Source organism: Lepisosteus platostomus, unplaced genomic scaffold (assembly GCF_059453375.1).
Source record: "Lepisosteus platostomus isolate fLepPlt1 unplaced genomic scaffold, fLepPlt1.hap1 Scaffold_75_H1, whole genome shotgun sequence".
Taxonomy (NCBI): domain Eukaryota; kingdom Metazoa; phylum Chordata; class Actinopteri; order Semionotiformes; family Lepisosteidae; genus Lepisosteus; species Lepisosteus platostomus.
This window is the reverse complement of record NW_028291687.1, coordinates 49,786-67,500: the sequence shown is the minus strand read 5'-3', so window position 1 is coordinate 67,500 and position 17,715 is coordinate 49,786.

Sequence of the window (17,715 nt, the reverse complement as noted above, 5' to 3'; positions counted from 1 at the left end):
AGAAATCTGAGTGGTGATCATGCGAGGTCACCACGGAGGAAACCACTGCTCTCCCCCCAAAAAAAACCACCACTGCCCCTCTCAAGTTTGCTAAAGACCACATGGATGTTCCACAGCAACTCCTGGAACAATGTTCTGTGGACAGACGTGACAAAAGTTGAACTTGTTGGTAAATGTGCACAGCGTTATGTTTGGAGATAACAAAACACTGCATACCAACTCCAAAACCTCATCCCACCTGGGAAGCATGGCGGAGGCTGTACGGCTTGCAATCATCGAGGGACCGATGAATTCCAAGATGTATCAGGAAATTCTACAGCAGAATGTCAGGGTGTCTGCCTGTGATCTAAAACTCGAAAGACGCTGGGTCATGCAGCATGACAAAAACAAAGGAGTACATCAACAACAGAGTGGCTGAAACAGAAGAAATTCCATATTTTGGGATGGCCAAGTAAGAGTCCTGACCCCAATCCCATTGAAGTGCTGTGGCGTGATCTGAAGCAGGCCGTTCAGCGCAAGACATCCCAAAAATATACATGAACTGAAACAGTTTTGCATAGAGGAATAGGCCAAAATACTTCCTAACCGCTGCTCAGGTCTGACCAGCCGCTACAGAAAGTGGGGATTGAGGTTTTTGTCATAAAGGAGGTTCCACTAGCTCCTTAATATAAGGGTTCACATACTTTTTCCATCAATGACCTTGATTGTTTAAACCATTTGGTCAATAAAGAAACAGCAATGTCAAATGTTGGGCGTGTGTTGTTTGTGAAATCAGACTCTCTTTATTAATTATTATGACTTAGATAAAGATAAGATCACATGTTAGGAGCCATTCATGCAGAAATCCACATCATTCCGAAGGGCTGTTTACAAAAGTTTTTCTCCCAACTGTATGTGAGAGAAAAGCAGAGACGCTCACTGAGTAAGGTGGGGTTGTAGCTTTGCAAATCACAAGGACATTTGTACGCTCAAAATGGGACAGGAGCACCCCAGATGGGACTCAAACCCACAATCACTGTTTTAGGAGGCCAGTGTCTTAGCCATTAGGCCACTGGGGCACACTGGGGAGGGTCAATCACGCTGATGAGAGACAGTTTTTTTTTCCTTTGCTTTTTCAAAGGGATCCCCAAAATTAGGGAAGTTAGGCAGCAGAAGGTTTACTGTGACCTGAGAAGGACCGGCATCCAATCACGGTGGTACACACACACACGCTCTCACTCATCTGAGCTACACGGCTACCAAGATGATCTCAGGTGCGCCGAGCTGGTACGGAACATATTGAACTGATCGACGACGAATTGTCTCAGACAGGCTTTTCACCTCTGAGCTCCCTGACTGACAGTGATCAGCTAGGTAGTGAAACAGTCAGCTGCTTCTAAGCCTTAAACAGCTGCATCTCGGCGCTTCCACGGAGAGATGATTTGAAAGCCGAACATCGCCTATTGGGAACACCTTTCTATCACTAGTTTAAGAGACTCTTAAGGTCTTGCAGAGGTGCCTGTCTAATAGCATGTGCTTTGCAAGCTATAGGTGTTTAGGCTGAGGCAGAATGCCTGTTAACAAAATGTTTTTCTAAAGGGGCCTCGCACTCTTTTCCAAGCAATGGTCACCATCCCCACCGAGTGTCACAATGTAGTCATGTCCTAGGACATCACCTGTTAGTCTCCATTTGTCTGCCACCAACACTTTAGGTTACGGAGTCACAACCGCACCCCGGAGACCAGAGGAGCCATTGGCGTTCTGGCGGCGCAGATTGGGCTGAAGGTGGGACGCTTGAATCTCGCTGTTGGAGGCCGTCTGAATCTGACCCAAGCCTTTCCCTTGAATTAAATGTAAATAAGAAATGAACCCCAGATGCACATGGAATCAATCACGTGTTTCCTTTGAGCCGTTTCAGAGACTGCTCCAGAGTTTACCTTGCACAGATGCGCAAAGATTAATGATGGGGGTGCACGCTTCCAGGCGTCTTACAACTGTAGGGACTGTTTAGAGACAATTCGTAGATTGTTCTCATTTCCCTCTATTCCCCGTGTTGCAGTGGTAGGATGACGTAAATTCCTGCTTCGACACGTAACGGCATTATAATCAAGTGCAGGAGCTGAGGGCTTTAGTTTTGTTTCGTTTTCCATGGCGTTCGTAAGCGCGCAAATCAAAGGCAATTCCTGCGTCTAACACGAATGTAAATGCTTTGGAAAGTGCAGTGTGGTGCAGCTTGTAAAATCCTTTTCCACATTTGTGGTTTGTTGATGTTTTTTCTGTCTGCCAAAGTTGCATTTTGACATCCGGACTGGGGGACTTCATCATTTGAACGTGAAGCCAGCCTTAAACCCTCTGAGGCATGTCTGTCTGCCGGCACGAATCTTGTGAAAGGTATTTTTTTTTTTAACGGAGAGCAACTTTAAAAAGGTTTCCGCAGCGACTTCGCACTCCGTGTTAGATTATAGGAGGAATGCGGCGGCAGCGAGCTCGCTTTTGTCATGGCCGAGTGGTTAAGGCGATGGACTCGAAATGCGTTGGGGCTTCCCCGCGCAGGTTCGGAACTTGCCGACTCCGGCGTCTGCCGCACGTCGCCTTGTGCCTGCGCGGCAAAGGCAAAGTGCCGCTTCTCCTTTCCCGGTACTATAAAAATGCTAAATCGCTTGGACCCGCTGCCATGGAAAGCAGTTCTTCAGATTACCACACATTCTGCGTTCGCACCTCTGGTGCTCTACTTATGCCTTTGAAAACCTAATGAATAAAGCTGAAAGAACCGACACGATATGTAGGTGCTCGTAAAGCACGCATTAAAGATCTGTTAACAGCAAGGGTTTCAGTGGGTTAACTGAGGAGAAGGCGTGATCGCTAATTGTTGACTTTTTATTTGGTGTTAGAAACACTCTTACTGTGCATGATGTGCAACAAATGTAGCCACAGAAATTGCATCACGCTTTCATGTATGCTATTGCAGACACCAACGTTGCCTAGATAGAAAACCGAAATAGCCGTGGGTTTGCTTGTTGGTCTGAAGGATCTCTCTTCGAATCTCTATCATTTGTCAATGGAAGTAAAAGGCGCTGCAATCTCATACGTTCAGAATCAAACCCGCAGCTGTTGTTCGACTTTATTTCTTGACTAATTACAACTGAGTGTCGCATGAGCAGTTACGTAAACTTGTCTGGTATATTTGAACACAAATGCCGTTCTTCAATTAAAACTAACAGTACATTGTCAGGGACATTCAGTTCTATACAAACAAGAGACAGACAAGAGAATATTTCTACCTTTCATGTGGACTACGTGTTGACTTACTGATCGGAATAATTGAAAAGTTCGGGTTCATAGCCGATGCAGTGCGTGCTAATTAGAACAACAGCAACGCTGAGCTCTCAGCACCGTACTGAGCCCAGGTGTTTTTCTAAAGCTGTCAGGTGCAGTTCATTTACATGAAGGAAATCTCTTACTGGGTACGATTACAATACAGTAAGTAGCACAGGCTACTTAGGGAGTAGCCTGATGCGTTTAAAAACGACCCGAGCCAGGCAGAAGTCGAATCTACAATCTCCTGATCCGTAGTCAGACGTGTTATCCATTGCACCACTGACCCTGGTGCAACACTGCAGGACTGCAACCCGGTGAGCTCAGCACTGCAACTAGTAAAATACCCCCGGTCCATTCTTTTCCAAAAGTGAGAAACACCTGTTTTCTACATTTTGTCTGTTTTAAAACCATATCTCTTTAAACCAAACCAAGAGTTTGTCTTTTGCTCTGATATTCTGATTCATTTCGATTTCAAAGAAAAAAAAAACTACCTTCCAAAGCATCATAAAATTGTCCCTTCTTCCAGACTCTACTTCTCTCTTGTAGTAGTACAGCAGACCTTTCCAGGTGAGCAGAACACAGAGTCCGAAATGAGCTTCCTCCATCAAGCAAAGTACCTGAACATGACTCTGTCATCATAAAAGCGCCCCTGTAATAAAGAAATTCAATCTGAAATCAAGAGGGCAGTTGCCTACTGAAATACAAGAAGTCATCAATTTTAACCTAGCAACACATTAAAGGCTGCATCTATACAAGTACGATTCTAGAAATGCTCACCAGATTACGTTTTAAGAAGGAACTGCGCTTCAGGTTCTGCCGAGATCTTAACTCGGATGGCAGGATTCAGAGTCCGGAGTGCGGACTGATTGCGCACGGAGGGTCCATATACTGTGGATCCCTCAGTGATCTTCCGCGTATTCAAACCGCCAGCGTGTGACTCCCCTGTCCCCGTGACCTCATTGCTCTGCTCTCTCCTCTGTGCAGCCGAGCCCGATTCACGGTAAAGTGAAAAAAAAATATGCCCTCAATGTGAGATTTACTCTGGAGCGAGGATAGATGTTACCTTTTTATCATTGAACAGGATGTATGTGATGTGGCGACTAGGTTCAATTTTGTATCCTCTTTAAAAGATTAAGGACTGGGGTGAGCGTGATTTACCACCCTTTCAGCTAAGAACCCGACGTGCGCACCGTTTAAGCTGCATAGACTCGGTCGTTTAACTCTTCTCCATTAGCAGGGTTAAGGTTAAAGAAAAAAAACCTTGCTGACTTCTTTTTTTTTTGCCAGCTGCTAGCGCTGATTAGCAAGGTTTGTATTTCATGTTTTGCAAGTTGCATCCATTTTAAGAAAAACAAGTCGTGTTAAAGACAGGAAATGAATACTTGCATTTAATTAAGTCTAGCCATAGGCAGTTATCCACTGGGATTCAGACCCAGGGTCTCCTGTTTACTAGACAGGCACTTTAACCAACTAAGCCACAGCGCCCCGGGAGTGCTGTCCTTTTGCAGCCACTTGGACACACCACTCAGACACATCTGCATTCGGTGTGTGCTCCGCCTGCTCGCTGAGCAAGTTGCCACCTTTACATACAATAGCAACATCGACACCAAGAGAAAGGATGACAAATGGCTTTTATCTGGAACTTTTCATGTCCAAGGAGCTCAATGTGCTTTCTGTGTACAACAGGGCCACTGAACTCCACGCTGGCCACTGAACCACAGCAGTGGCTTGCTGGCTTGACATCTCCCAAGGAAAATGTTGAAATCGCATGTGGAACAGGAAAATGACCCTCGAGTACGAGGGAAAAAAAAGAAAAAGATCATCTGGAGCGCGCCAACCCAGTTGGGACAGCCCAGTTTTGTTGATGAGGTGGCCGAGTGGTTAAGGCGATGGATTGCTAGTCCATTGTGCTTTGCACGCATGGGTTCAAATCCCATCCTTGTTGGTTTCCATGTCTGTTTCCATTCTGTTTTTGATCCCTATTGCTCAATGCACAGTGAAAGCATTGCATACATGTGTCTGACAATGAGAAATGGGCCCCTGAGACAGTCATTTGCCTGTTTCACAAATGATCGTATTTTACTAGAGATTCTGTTTGGGATTCAGATGTGCATTCGGACAGCAATCCCTTTCAAGAAATGATACGTTCTGGATGAGGTCAAAGGTGCATCATTTGGACACTTTGTGGGCTTGAAATACAAAGAAAATCATGTTCTATGGTACAAGATAAATACAAAACTTAAGCTTTTATTATAATTAGATTTGTTTATAAAGCATAAGCAATCATTTATTACATTAATATATGTAAAAATAACATTTTAGCATCATACGTTTAGTATATTTAGTCCCTAATGCTGAAAGAAATGATCATAGAACATGACTTCTAACCTTACCTGCTGTGTTTTTGATCCCTATTGCTCAATGCACAGTGAAAGCATTGCATACATGTGTCTGACAATGAGAAATGGGCCCCTGAGACAGTCATTTGCCTGTTTCACAAATGATCGTATTTTACTAGAGATTCTGTTTGGGATTCAGATGTGCATTCGGACAGCAATCCCTTTCAAGAAATGATACGTTCTGGATGAGGTCAAAGGTGCTGGAACACTGTATTTAGGATGTGTTTGCAGTTATTCTGTGTTTCTAGCTTCAACCCAGTGATATATATATATATGCTCACTGATTTTTTGGTACATGCCCAGGGCAATAATCATTATGAGGATTTATTTCCATATGTGCTAGAGGTAGTGTTGTGAAATTCTTCAACACACTGGATCGCAGGTTTAAACCTGCACTCTTACTCCTTAAATACCAACAAATGCAGATATGTGGCAATCATATTGTAGCGGACACTCATTTGCCTGTTTCACAAATGATCATATTTTACTAGAGATTCTGTTTGGGATACGGATGTGCATTCTGACAACAATCTCTTTCAAAAAATGATTTTACCTTATCGCAGCTTTGCCCCTCTTGCCTCTTTGGAAAATATCTCCATCTTGTGGTCGTTGTTGGTAATGTTTAGACAATATCTCCATCTTGTGGTCGTTGTTGGTAATGTCTAGACAATATCTCCATCATGTGGTCGTTGTTGGTAATGTCTTCTTATGCCCTTTTTTATTTCAATTCTTTATTAGTTGATTCTAGAATCTCTACAATAGAGCTGAAAATATCAGTTTTGTAGCAGACAATATGACATTAGTTATAGTCCAAATAAGACTTTATTACCCTGTTTGTAACATAACAAATTAAAATTGATTAAAACTAAGTTTGGAACACCAGGGAACATAAAAAATGATTTTTAGGAAAACCATGAGGTTCTCTGTGTCCGATGCCTGCAAGGGGAGAAAGCTAGAATCCTTTGCTTTTTCAAAATTTGAAAATAAACATCATATAACAACAGCTTTCATTCCTAGGAGTGAAAAATAACCATTTTTGAAGACATATTAGTTTCTAAAACACTACAATAAAGTTAAAAACATCCGTTTTATATTACTTTTAGTATTTTTAGTGAAATTAGTCATTTATTGCACTATTTTTAATATAATCTCTAATTAAAAGTGAATAGAATTAAGTTTGGAGCAACAAGGAACACAAAAAAAAAAGATTGTAAGGAAAAAAATGATGTCTTCTGTGCCAGGTGCCTGCAAGGGGAGAAAGCTAGAATCCTACCCAGGCTCCTGGAGTTCTGTCCTGGCTAAAGGAGGGTGAATCCATCCCCTTCAAAGCTCCATGAAAAAATGATCATTTAAAATTTGAAAAAAAAAAACATCATATAACAATAGTTTTCATTCATAGGAGTGAAAAACAACCATTTTTGAAGACATATTAGTTTCTAAAACACTACAATAAAGTTGAAAACATCCGTTTTATATTACATTAATTTTTGTGAAATTAGTCATTTATTGCACTATTTTTAATAAAATCTCTAATTAAAAGTGATTAAAATTAAGTTTGGAACAACAAGGAACACACAAAAAAAAGATTTTAAGGAAAAAAATATTGTCTTCTGTGCCACGTGCCTGCAAGGGGAGAAAGCTAGAATCCTACCCAGGCTCCTGGAGCTCTGTCCTGGCTAAAGGAGGGTGAATCCATCCCATTCAAAGCTCCATGAAAAAATGATATTTTTAAATTTGAAAAAAAAAAAAACATTATAGAACAACATCTCTTGGTCCACAGAGTGCAAAAATCCAACTTTGAAGAAAATCCATTGACTGATCCCCGAATCCTGAAGTTTCTTCGCATGATATCGGGCTTGCAACCACTTTCTGGAAAATTTTCAGCTCCATTGTAGAGATACTAGAATCAACTAATAGAGAATTAAAATAAAAAAGGGCATAAGAAGACATTACCAACAACGACCACAAGATGGAGATATTGTCTAGACATTACCAACAACGACCACAAGATGGAGATATTTTCCAAAGAGGCAAGAAGGGCAAAGCTGCGATAAGGTAAAATCATTTTTTGAAAGAGATTGTTGTCAGAATGCACATCCGTATCCCAAACAGAATCTCTAGTAAAATATGATCATTTGTGAAACAGGCAAATGAGTGTCCGCTACAATATGATTGCTACATATCTGCATTTGTTGGTATTTAAGGAGTAAGAGTGCAGGGGGTTTAAACCTGCGATCCAGTGTGTTGAAGAATTTCACAACACTACCTCTAGCACATATGGAAATAAATCCTCATAATGATTATTGCCCTGGGCATGTACCAAAAAATCAGTGAGCATATACATATATCGCTGTGTTGAAGCTAGAGACACAGAATAAGTGCAAACACATCCTAAATACAGTGTTCCTGCACCTTGACCTCATCCAGAATGTATCGTTTTTTGAAAGCGATTGCTGTCAGAATGCACAACTGAATCCCAAACAGAATCTCTAGTCAAATATGATCATTTGTGAAACAGGCAAATGAGTCTCTCAGGTGCCCATTGCTCATTTTCAGACACATTTATGCAATACTTTCACCATGCGTTGAGCAATAGGGATTAAAGATACCAGAGGTAAGGTTTAAAAGTGATTCTGAGGTGCAACACATCAGCGAAACAGCTAGGCATCTGAAATGCGGGGTTTGAGAGCCCTTCAGGGAACACCGTACCCTAAAGGTACCAGAAGTCCACTAGTATAAGCATTAAGTCACTGTCAGCCCTGTTGCAATGTAATTGCTACATATCTTCATTTCTTTGGTTTTTAAGGAGTAAGAGTGCAGGGGGTCTAAATCTGCGATCCAGTGTGTTGAAGTATTTCACAACACTACCTGTAGCCCGTCTGGAAATAAATCCTCATTCTGATTATTGACCTGGGCATGTACCAATAAATCACTGAGTATATATATATATCACTGTGTTGAAGCTAGAGACCTGTATGTAATAATATGATGCTAAAATGTTATTTTCACATGTAAGAAAACCGGCTCAGGGACGCCAAATATGTAATGTTGCCATAGCAAAATTAAATGTAGGGGGTCTCTGAAGGCACCAGTTCTGTAGGGTTTGGGCATTTACTGAGACAATTATTAATTGTAGCAGTAAATCACAAAGTTGATTCTTTTGATAGCTTTAGAATCCAACCATGTGACATAACTCAAACAACGCGCACACACAGGTACTAATACACGAGGATACATTTATTAATACATAAAATATGCATGTAAACCTAACAGATCTTATCAAGAGGGTTATCAGAATACAAAAGATATATATTCAGTCAGTTACGAAGTGTTACACATATCAAGAGGACATACGTTCAGTATATCATTCATTAAGACCGTTTCGTTAATGAACTTGGTTATAACTTCTACATTAGATACTCAAACAAGTACATAACTCTTAGGAATTAAATTGATATCAACTGGTTGGGATAACAATTGAATTCTCGAGCTGTAATGCATTGAAGTTGAATACTCATCCAATCTTTGGGGATTCAGATCTTCCTGCGGGCACAAAGAAACAGTTGCAGGCTGTTGCTGTCCAATCCGCGCTCTCTGGCTCCGTGCCAGGCTGTGCTGTGCGGCTTGCGACGCTGCACTGCTGATGCTCACTGTGGGCTTTAACTAGCAAAGTTTGTGCACAGGAGAAAAGATGACTGTGGGTCCCAGCAAGTCAGGAAGAGGACCGGTTCGTTTCTGATGAAGAGCTAGTTCTGAATAGTGATTCAGCTGTCCACAGTTCCGACCTGTTCACAAGGCCTGCTGCTGGTGCTAACCTCGGGTGGATCCTCTGGTTATTCTCTGGCAACCTCCGCTCTAGACTCTTAGAACAAAGGAAAGTTCTGGCACTCGTACACACTGGCCGTTCCGTGGTTGTCCGGGCTGAGTCTCAGGATGGTCAGGAGGCGCGCTGCGAGAATGTCCTGCCCTTGGGAGCCTTCTGCTCCTGGGCCGTCCTGCCCTGGAATTCTCCTTTGAATTCCCTTTAGAATTGTCCACAGAATCCTCTGAATCCTCCCTTCTGAATCTTACTGAATCTCACAGGCTCTCTGTGTTGCCTGTTTTTACCTGGAGGAACTTCAGCTCATTGATTGGCTGAAAGTTCCATGGGCATCAGAGTCCCACGTGGGTTACTCGGCCCTACCAGTCCCTGATTGATTGATCAAGGTGAGATATGAGTCACTTAGTCCTGACACTTAGTAATGCAGTCCAGATGTCCAACTGGCACTCCCTAGACAGATAGGCGCCAATGGATGACCATTGATCATGATAGCCAGGCTTAGCTAAGTGCATCCCCCTTTGGGAGCTGTCCTAGGACCTTAAATCACCCTGCAGAACAGTTTCTCTGTGGCTGCACCACAGAGATGAACAGAGAAATGGGGCCTCATTTGGGAAGGCTCAGAACACTTAATTCTGCCTTATTAATAAGCCTCGCCGCTACATATCCCCCCTTTTTGAAGGTCATGAGGTCCTGAGGCGTTGTTGCCTTCAAAACAAAACAGAGTTAAGTGATGTCCCTTGCCATTAGAACATTAATCTTAAATGTCCACATTACTCCTCGAGAATTCATACCGGAACCAGCGTTGGATACAAACAGGATGAATAACATCTGGAGTATGTATAAACACGGTAGGAGACATTATCTAAGTCTAGGAATTACACATCAGGAAGTTCACTGTCAATATCTGATACCTCTGTAGTACATATTTGGGGAGAAATCACTTCCTTTCTTTTGACATGCTACCTTTGACTCATTCATGCTACCCAGATTACATTTTGATGCAAGAGTACAGCATTCAGAGTACACTGTCAGTCATGATCCAGCTTCCCAGCAGCAGTGTTACAATAACAACAGTTCCTGTTCCCAGCCCCGCGATAAACCACAACACCTGTGTTGGGTATCTGCTTGGGTGGTTTGGAGGTTTGTTCCATTAAAGCAAACTAACTACCTGTACCTCTTCAGGGCTTACTGTTTCTTGGATTTCTATCCAATTCAATAGTGTGGCACCTGAAGGCATCCATGACCTCAAGTTTGGTCTTATGTTGTCTGGTTCCAGACCGTACAGTGTTAAGTTACCATGCTGTACTATGGCCTCCTCGGGAACTTGCAGGAAAACTGTTTGATTAGGTAGCTGCATTGTGGTAGCTGTATCATGCCTGTCACAAGTCATAGTGTCAGTTAAATGTGGTGTGCTGACCAGCCATTTACTTCCTACCTGCTCTTCATGGGGTTCATTAACCTCCCTCTGCTCGTTAGTAGCTTTACACCCTTCATTGGTGAATCGTTTAGACACAGCCAATGGATAGCTTTGGTGGCCATACCCATCTCAAGATTTGGAACCAAATTCAATCTTGGATTGCCTTCTGGGTGAGCTATGAGCGATGGGGTTAATGTCACATACTCCTCTACTGAGAAGAGTGGAATCAAGTGGGTTGGGAATCGTGCCGTGGTTAGACTAGCTACAGTGGCACTAAGCTCCCTTAATAGGTCTTGTGTCAACATTCTGGCCTGTTGCACACAAGCATAAACCCACTGTATAACACCAACAATCATGTCCACTGGTTGGGGAATAAGGTTTAACCCTGTTGCATAGGAAATTGCCTGTAGGGTTTTCCCTAAGCTTTCCAACTTTTGCTGCTGTCGATACAGTCTGTCACTACCCTCCGGCATCTCTGACCCCTGCCTTCTTGGGGCAGTCAGGGTGAGAGTGCCAGTAGCACACAAACCTACCAGAAAAAAGCAAACGTGCAACAGTGGCGGCAGCAATCAGTCCTCCCAAAAGTCTTTTCGGGTGGCTGATCCCAGTCATCTCCTTCTGAGTGACTGTCGCCTTTCTAAGCTGGCGCAGCGTGTACATGGTGTCTTTCTCAGTATGCCCTGTGGCATCTTGGGCACCAACATCCTGGAAATATGGGGAGATCTGACGCAGCTGCTGATGCTGCTCCTCCTTTTCCAGGGCATCTGCTTTTTCGATTTGTTCATGCCTGTGCTCTAGGAACCCTGCAGGGGGTGGTGCAGCGGTAGAGCATGCCTGACCCTCGGCTGAGTGGTCATCTGGAGCACCTGAGTGATCTGGGATTGTTACCCCATTCTCACTGTTCAGGTCCACCCTGCACACTTCCTGATTGAGGAATCCCTCTATCGGCATGTTTACAATCGTTCGCTGGGCGTGGGTGTAGGACACCTGCTCGCTCCCCCCTTCCCTTGCTAGGGGTTCAGGGAGCTGCCCCAGCACTGGGATAGCTAGTTCACTGTCTTTGAACTTACTATCACTCACCAGGCCCATGTCAGTGCAGGCGGGGATTCTGACACCCCTCTTTGCGATGTCCTGCACTGGCAGGCGGGTGACTTGACCATCCAGCTCCAGTCTGGCTGAACCACTGTTGGTCAGACTCAGACTGACAGACTGAGCTGGTGGCTGTAAGAAAACCGGCTCGGCTTTCATTCCCTGTCCCTTCTGGGGGACTGGGTGTGTTGGCAACCCTGCCGTTGAGGCAGGAACAATCAGGTCAGTCTCACTCACTACCTGGTAGTTGTGAGAAATAATGTTACCTGACTGCAGGTTCCCTGGGTCACAGCAGAGGGAATCGGCATCTGGGATCAAGTGTGTCCACAGCGCAGTAGTCTCAGCGTCCAGCTGGACCTCCTGTCTAACCTGTGAATGTTGCACCAGGGGCACCTGGCGGTGGCCCTGTGACAGCTGCTCAAGCAGATCCTTACTAATAGAGGACCTCTCAGGGCTAAGGGTGAGGGCTACATCACCAACCTGCTCTCCTGCCATCTGGATCCCTTCCACCACTGCAGGGTGGTGTTCCTGACCCCTCTTGGGTGCCAGGGTGCACAGGGAAAGCTCCTTTTCATCGCCAGGTGGGGAGATCTGCTCCTCTTTAGGGATGTAAAAGGTGTGTGCTTTACCTGGTGGATCAGGCGGCTGCTTGGAGCACCGCTCCTGTGGCATGGAGGCTGTTGGGACCTTGGCCGGGACACGACTTCCCTGTACAGTGCCTTGCGAAAGTATTCGGCCCCCTTGAACTTTTCAACCTTTTGCCACATTTCAGGCTTCAAACATAAAGATATAAATTTTTTATTTTATGTGAAGAATCACCAACAAGTGGGACACAATTGTGAAGTGGAACGAAATCTATTGGATTTTTGAAACTTTTTTAACTAATAAAAAAATGAAAAGTGGGGCGTGCAAAATTATTCGGCCCCCTTGCGTTAATACTTTGTAGAGCCACCTTTTGCTGCGATTACAGCTGCAAGTCGCTTGGGGTATGTCTCTATCAGTTTTGCACATCGAGAGACTGAAATTCTTGCCCATTCTTCCTTGCAAAACAGCTCGAGCTCAGTGAGGTTGGATGGAGAGCGTTTGTGAACAGCAGTTTTCAGCTCTTTCCACAGATTCTCGATTGGATTCAGGTCTGGACTTTGACTTGGCCATTCAAACACCTGGATACGTTTATTTGTGAACCATTCCTTTGTAGATTTTGCTGTATGTTTGGGATCATTGTCTTGTTGGAAGATAAATCTCCGTCCCAGTTTCAGGTCTTTTGCAGACTCCAACAGGTTTTCATCCAGAATGGTCCTGTATTTGGCTGCATCCATCTTCCCCTCAATTTTAACCATCTTCCCTGTCCCTGCTGAAGAAAAGCAGGCCCAAACCATGATGCTGCCACCACCATGTTTGACAGTGGGGATGGTGTGTTGAGGGTGATGAGCTGTGTTGCTTTTACGCCAAACATATCGTTTTGCATTGTGGGCAAAAAGTTCGATTTTGGTTTCATCTGACCAGAGCACCTTCTTCCACATGTTTGGGGTGTCTCCCAGGTGGCTTGTGGCAAACTTTAGACGAGACTTTTTATGGATATCTTTGAGAAATGGCTTTCTTCTTGCCACTCTTCCATAAAGGCCAGATTTGTGCAGTGTAAGACTGATTGTTGTCCTATGGACAGACTCTCCCACCTCAGCTGTAGTTCTCTGCAGTTCATCCAGAGTGATCATGGGCCTCTTGGCTGCATCTCTGATCAGTCTTCTCCTTGTCTGAGCTGAAAGTTTAGAGGGACGGCCAGGTCTTGGTAGATTTGCAGTGGTCTGATACTCCTTCCATTTCAAGATGATCGCTTGCACAGTGCTCCTTGGGATGTTTGAAGCTTGGGAAATCTTTTTGTATCCAAATCCGGCTTTAAACTTCTCCACAACAGTATTACGGACCTGCCTGGTGTGTTCCTTGGTCTTCATGATGCTCTCTGCGCTTTCAACAGAACCTTGAGACTATCACAGAGCAGGTGCATTTATACAGAGACTTGATTACACACAGGTGGATTCTATTTATCACCATCAGTCATTTAGGACAACATTGGATCATTCAGAGATCCTCGCTGAACTTCTGGAGTGAGTTTGCTGCACTGAAAGTAAAGGGGCCGAATAATTTTGCACGCCCCACTTTTCATTTTTTTATTAGTTAAAAAAGTTTCAAAAATCCAATAGATTTTGTTCCACTTCACAATTGTGTCCCACTTGTTGGTGATTCTTCACATAAAATAAAAAATTTATATCTTTATGTTTGAAGCCTGAAATGTGGCAAAAGGTTGAAAAGTTCAAGGGGGCCGAATACTTTCGCAAGGCACTGTATATCCGGGGAACAAGGAAATATTTTTATTTCTTGTCCAGAGGGAACAGAAGGAATCTCCACATAGGCTTCTGTGTTCGGTGGGCACTGTGTGAGCACAGTCTGCCTCTTGGCCCCCCTTTCCTTCTGTACAGAAGGCTTAGGAGCCTTGACCTGTTTCCACACTTTGCCTTTCTGGTGATCCACCAAAGGTTCCTCTCTGAGTCGCATGCCCTTTTCTTTTTCAACCCGTTTGAGCTTGCCGTGTGACATCAAACACCTTTCAACCTCAGTGTCAATCAGTGTCTCACAGTGTAAGACATCTCCCATGGCAGCCTTGAGGTAAAAGCTTCTTGCTTTTCCTCTGTGTTTTACTGCCTGCTCTGTGACTTCAGGGGTGGAGTCAGCACTCACTTGGGAGTGGCTGAATTCATCCAGGCAGGAACCCTTCTGCTCAATCAGATAGACTGAGGGAGGGAGAGGGGGCGGGTCTCCGCCTCCTCATGGAGAGTATCAGCTCATTCACGCTTCCGGCAGCCTTGGGGAGCGGTTGTCCCTGTCCTAATAAAGCTTGTTCAAGCCTGGCCAGGCGGGTGGCTACTGAATCCTTTTGTTCAGCTTTATCTAGCCCTTTCCCTCCCCCGGTGTTCTCATGGCACTTAGGACGCTGGGTGTGGTCCTGTGTGCATGCTTTGGAACGGGGCTTAGCCAGCTCAGGAGCCTGTGCTCCTTCGAGCAGGGGGGAATTAACCCTGCTGGCTCTGACGGCAAACACAGTCACTTTAACAGCTTTTTGCTCAGAGCGACTTTGGACATCATACTCCCAGGCTTTCTGCACGAATCTCTTAATATCAGTCATTTTCATGGTCTGTGCATCTGTATGCATTAAGATCATCTTTCTGACTGACGGGTGGAGATTCGCAATGAATAAACCCTTGAAATGTGTGTTCTCTTCGCAACCCTCATCATTTCGCCCTGCAAAATAAGTTCGTCTAAGTCTCTCGTAATATTCGCGAGGGGACTCTGCTCTCTTGTGCTTAATGTTAAGAGCGGCGGCTATCGCAGCAGTCGGGTCAATAAACGCACTGTTTTCTTCGATAAGTGCTTGACAAAGCTGCTCAAAATCATTACAGACTTCTTTCATCTGCCTAGCCATCCACTCATGTACAGCTCTGCTGGTAGTTTTCCTGACCAGAAACACTTTCTCCTGTTCTGTGGCGTTTGGCAGATACTGCAGGGTATACCTGAGGTCCTGAATATAACTCTCGATATTATTCTTTGACACTGCGGGGTCAAATCTCTCTATGTCCTTCGCTAGCTCTCTCAGAGAATGGAGATTTATCCTTCTAGCTTCTCCGCTGACGGAGATATGGAAGAGATCGTGGTCAGACCTGTCGCTGCTAGAGAGAGTGCTTAATAGCGACTCGAATTCAGACCTTTTAGCAACCATCGTTAAACTTAAAGAGTATTACTTTTAAGTACGAAATCACAGTTTTACCACAGAAAACCACAAGATCAAGTATGCAATCAACCCGGTAGATCGCAAAAGATCACAAAACAATCAAGCACTGCTTAAAGAGCAAGGGGAACTTTTTTTTCTTTCGGCTTTCAGCACACCGTATTGTTGTGTATGAAACCCGCGGCGTTTTATATTGAATTATTCCGCTTGGTTGACTCATTTCAGTCTTGCCACGCCCACCCAGGGACGCCAAATAATGTAAGAAAACCGGTTCAGGGACGCCAAATATGTAATGTTGCCATAGCAAAATTAAATGTAGGGGGTCTCTGAAGGCACCAGTTCTGTAGGGTTTGGGCATTTACTGAGACAATTATTAATTGTAGCAGTAAATCACAAAGTTGATTCTTTTGATGGCTTTAGAATCAAACCATGCGACATAACTCAAACAACGCGCACACACAGGTACTAATACACGAGGATACATTTATTAATACATAAAATATGCATGTAAACCTAACAGATCTTATCAAGAGGGTTATCAGAATACAAAAGATATATATTCAGTCAGTTACGAAGTGTTACACATATCAAGAGGACATACGTTCAGTATATCATTCATTAAGACCGTTTCGTTAATGAACTTGGTTATAACTTCTACATTAGATACTCAAACAAGTACATAACTCTTAGGAATTAAATTGATATCAACTGGTTGGGATAACAATTGAATTCTCGAGCTGTAATGCATTGAAGTTGAATACTCATCCAATCTTTGGGGATTCAGATCTTCCTGCGGGTACAAAGAAACAGTTGCAGGCTGTTGCTGTCCAATCCGCGCTCTCTGGCTCCGTGCCAGGCTGTGCTGTGCGGCTTGCGACGCTGCGCTGCTGATGCTCACTGACCGGCTAGTTAGTGTTGGCTTTAACTAGCAAAGTTTGTGCACAGGAGAAAAGATGACTGTGGGTCCGAGCAAGTCAGGAAGAGGACCGGTTCGTTTCTGATGAAGAGCTAGTTCTGAATAGTGATTCAGCTGTCCACAGTTCCGACCTGTTCACGAGGCCTGCTGCTGGTGCTAACCTCGGGTGGATCCTCTGGTTATTCTCTGGCAACCTCCGCTCTAGACTCTTAGAACAAAGGAAAGTTCTGGCACTCGGACACACTGGCCGTTCCGTGGTTGTCCGGGCTGAGTCTCAGGATGGTCAGGAGGCGCGCTGCGAGAATATCCTGCCCTTGGGAGCCTTCTGCTCCTGGGCCGTCCTGCCCTGGAATTCTCCTTTGAATTCCCTTTAGAATTGTCCACAGAATCCTCTGAATCCTCCCTTCTGAATCTTACTGAATCTCACAGGCTCTCTGTGTTGCCTGTTTTTACCTGGAGGAACTTCAGCTCATTGATTGGCTGAAAGTTCCATGGGCATCAGAGTCCCACGTGGGTTACTCGGCCCTACAAGTCCCTGATTGATTGATCAAGGTGAGATATGAGTCACTTAGTCCTGACACTTAGTAATGCAGTCCAGATGTCCAACTGGCACTCCCTAGACAGATAGGCGCCAATGGATGACCATTGATCATGATAGAAAGGCTTAGCTAAGTGCATCCCCCTTTGGGAGCTGTCCTAGGACCTTAAATCACCCTGCATGAATAGTCTCTCTGTGGCTGCACCACAGAGATGAACAGAGAAATGGGGCCTCATTTGGAAAGGCTCAGAACACTTAATTCTGCCTTATTAATAAGCCTCGCCGCTACACACATATATTAATGTAATAAATGATTGCTTATGCTTTATAAATAAATCTAATTAAAATAAAAGCTTAAGTTTTGTATTTATCTTGTACCATAGAACATGATTTTCTTTGTATTTCAAGCCCACAAAGTGTCCAAATGTTCTATGATCATTTCTTTCATCATTAGGGAC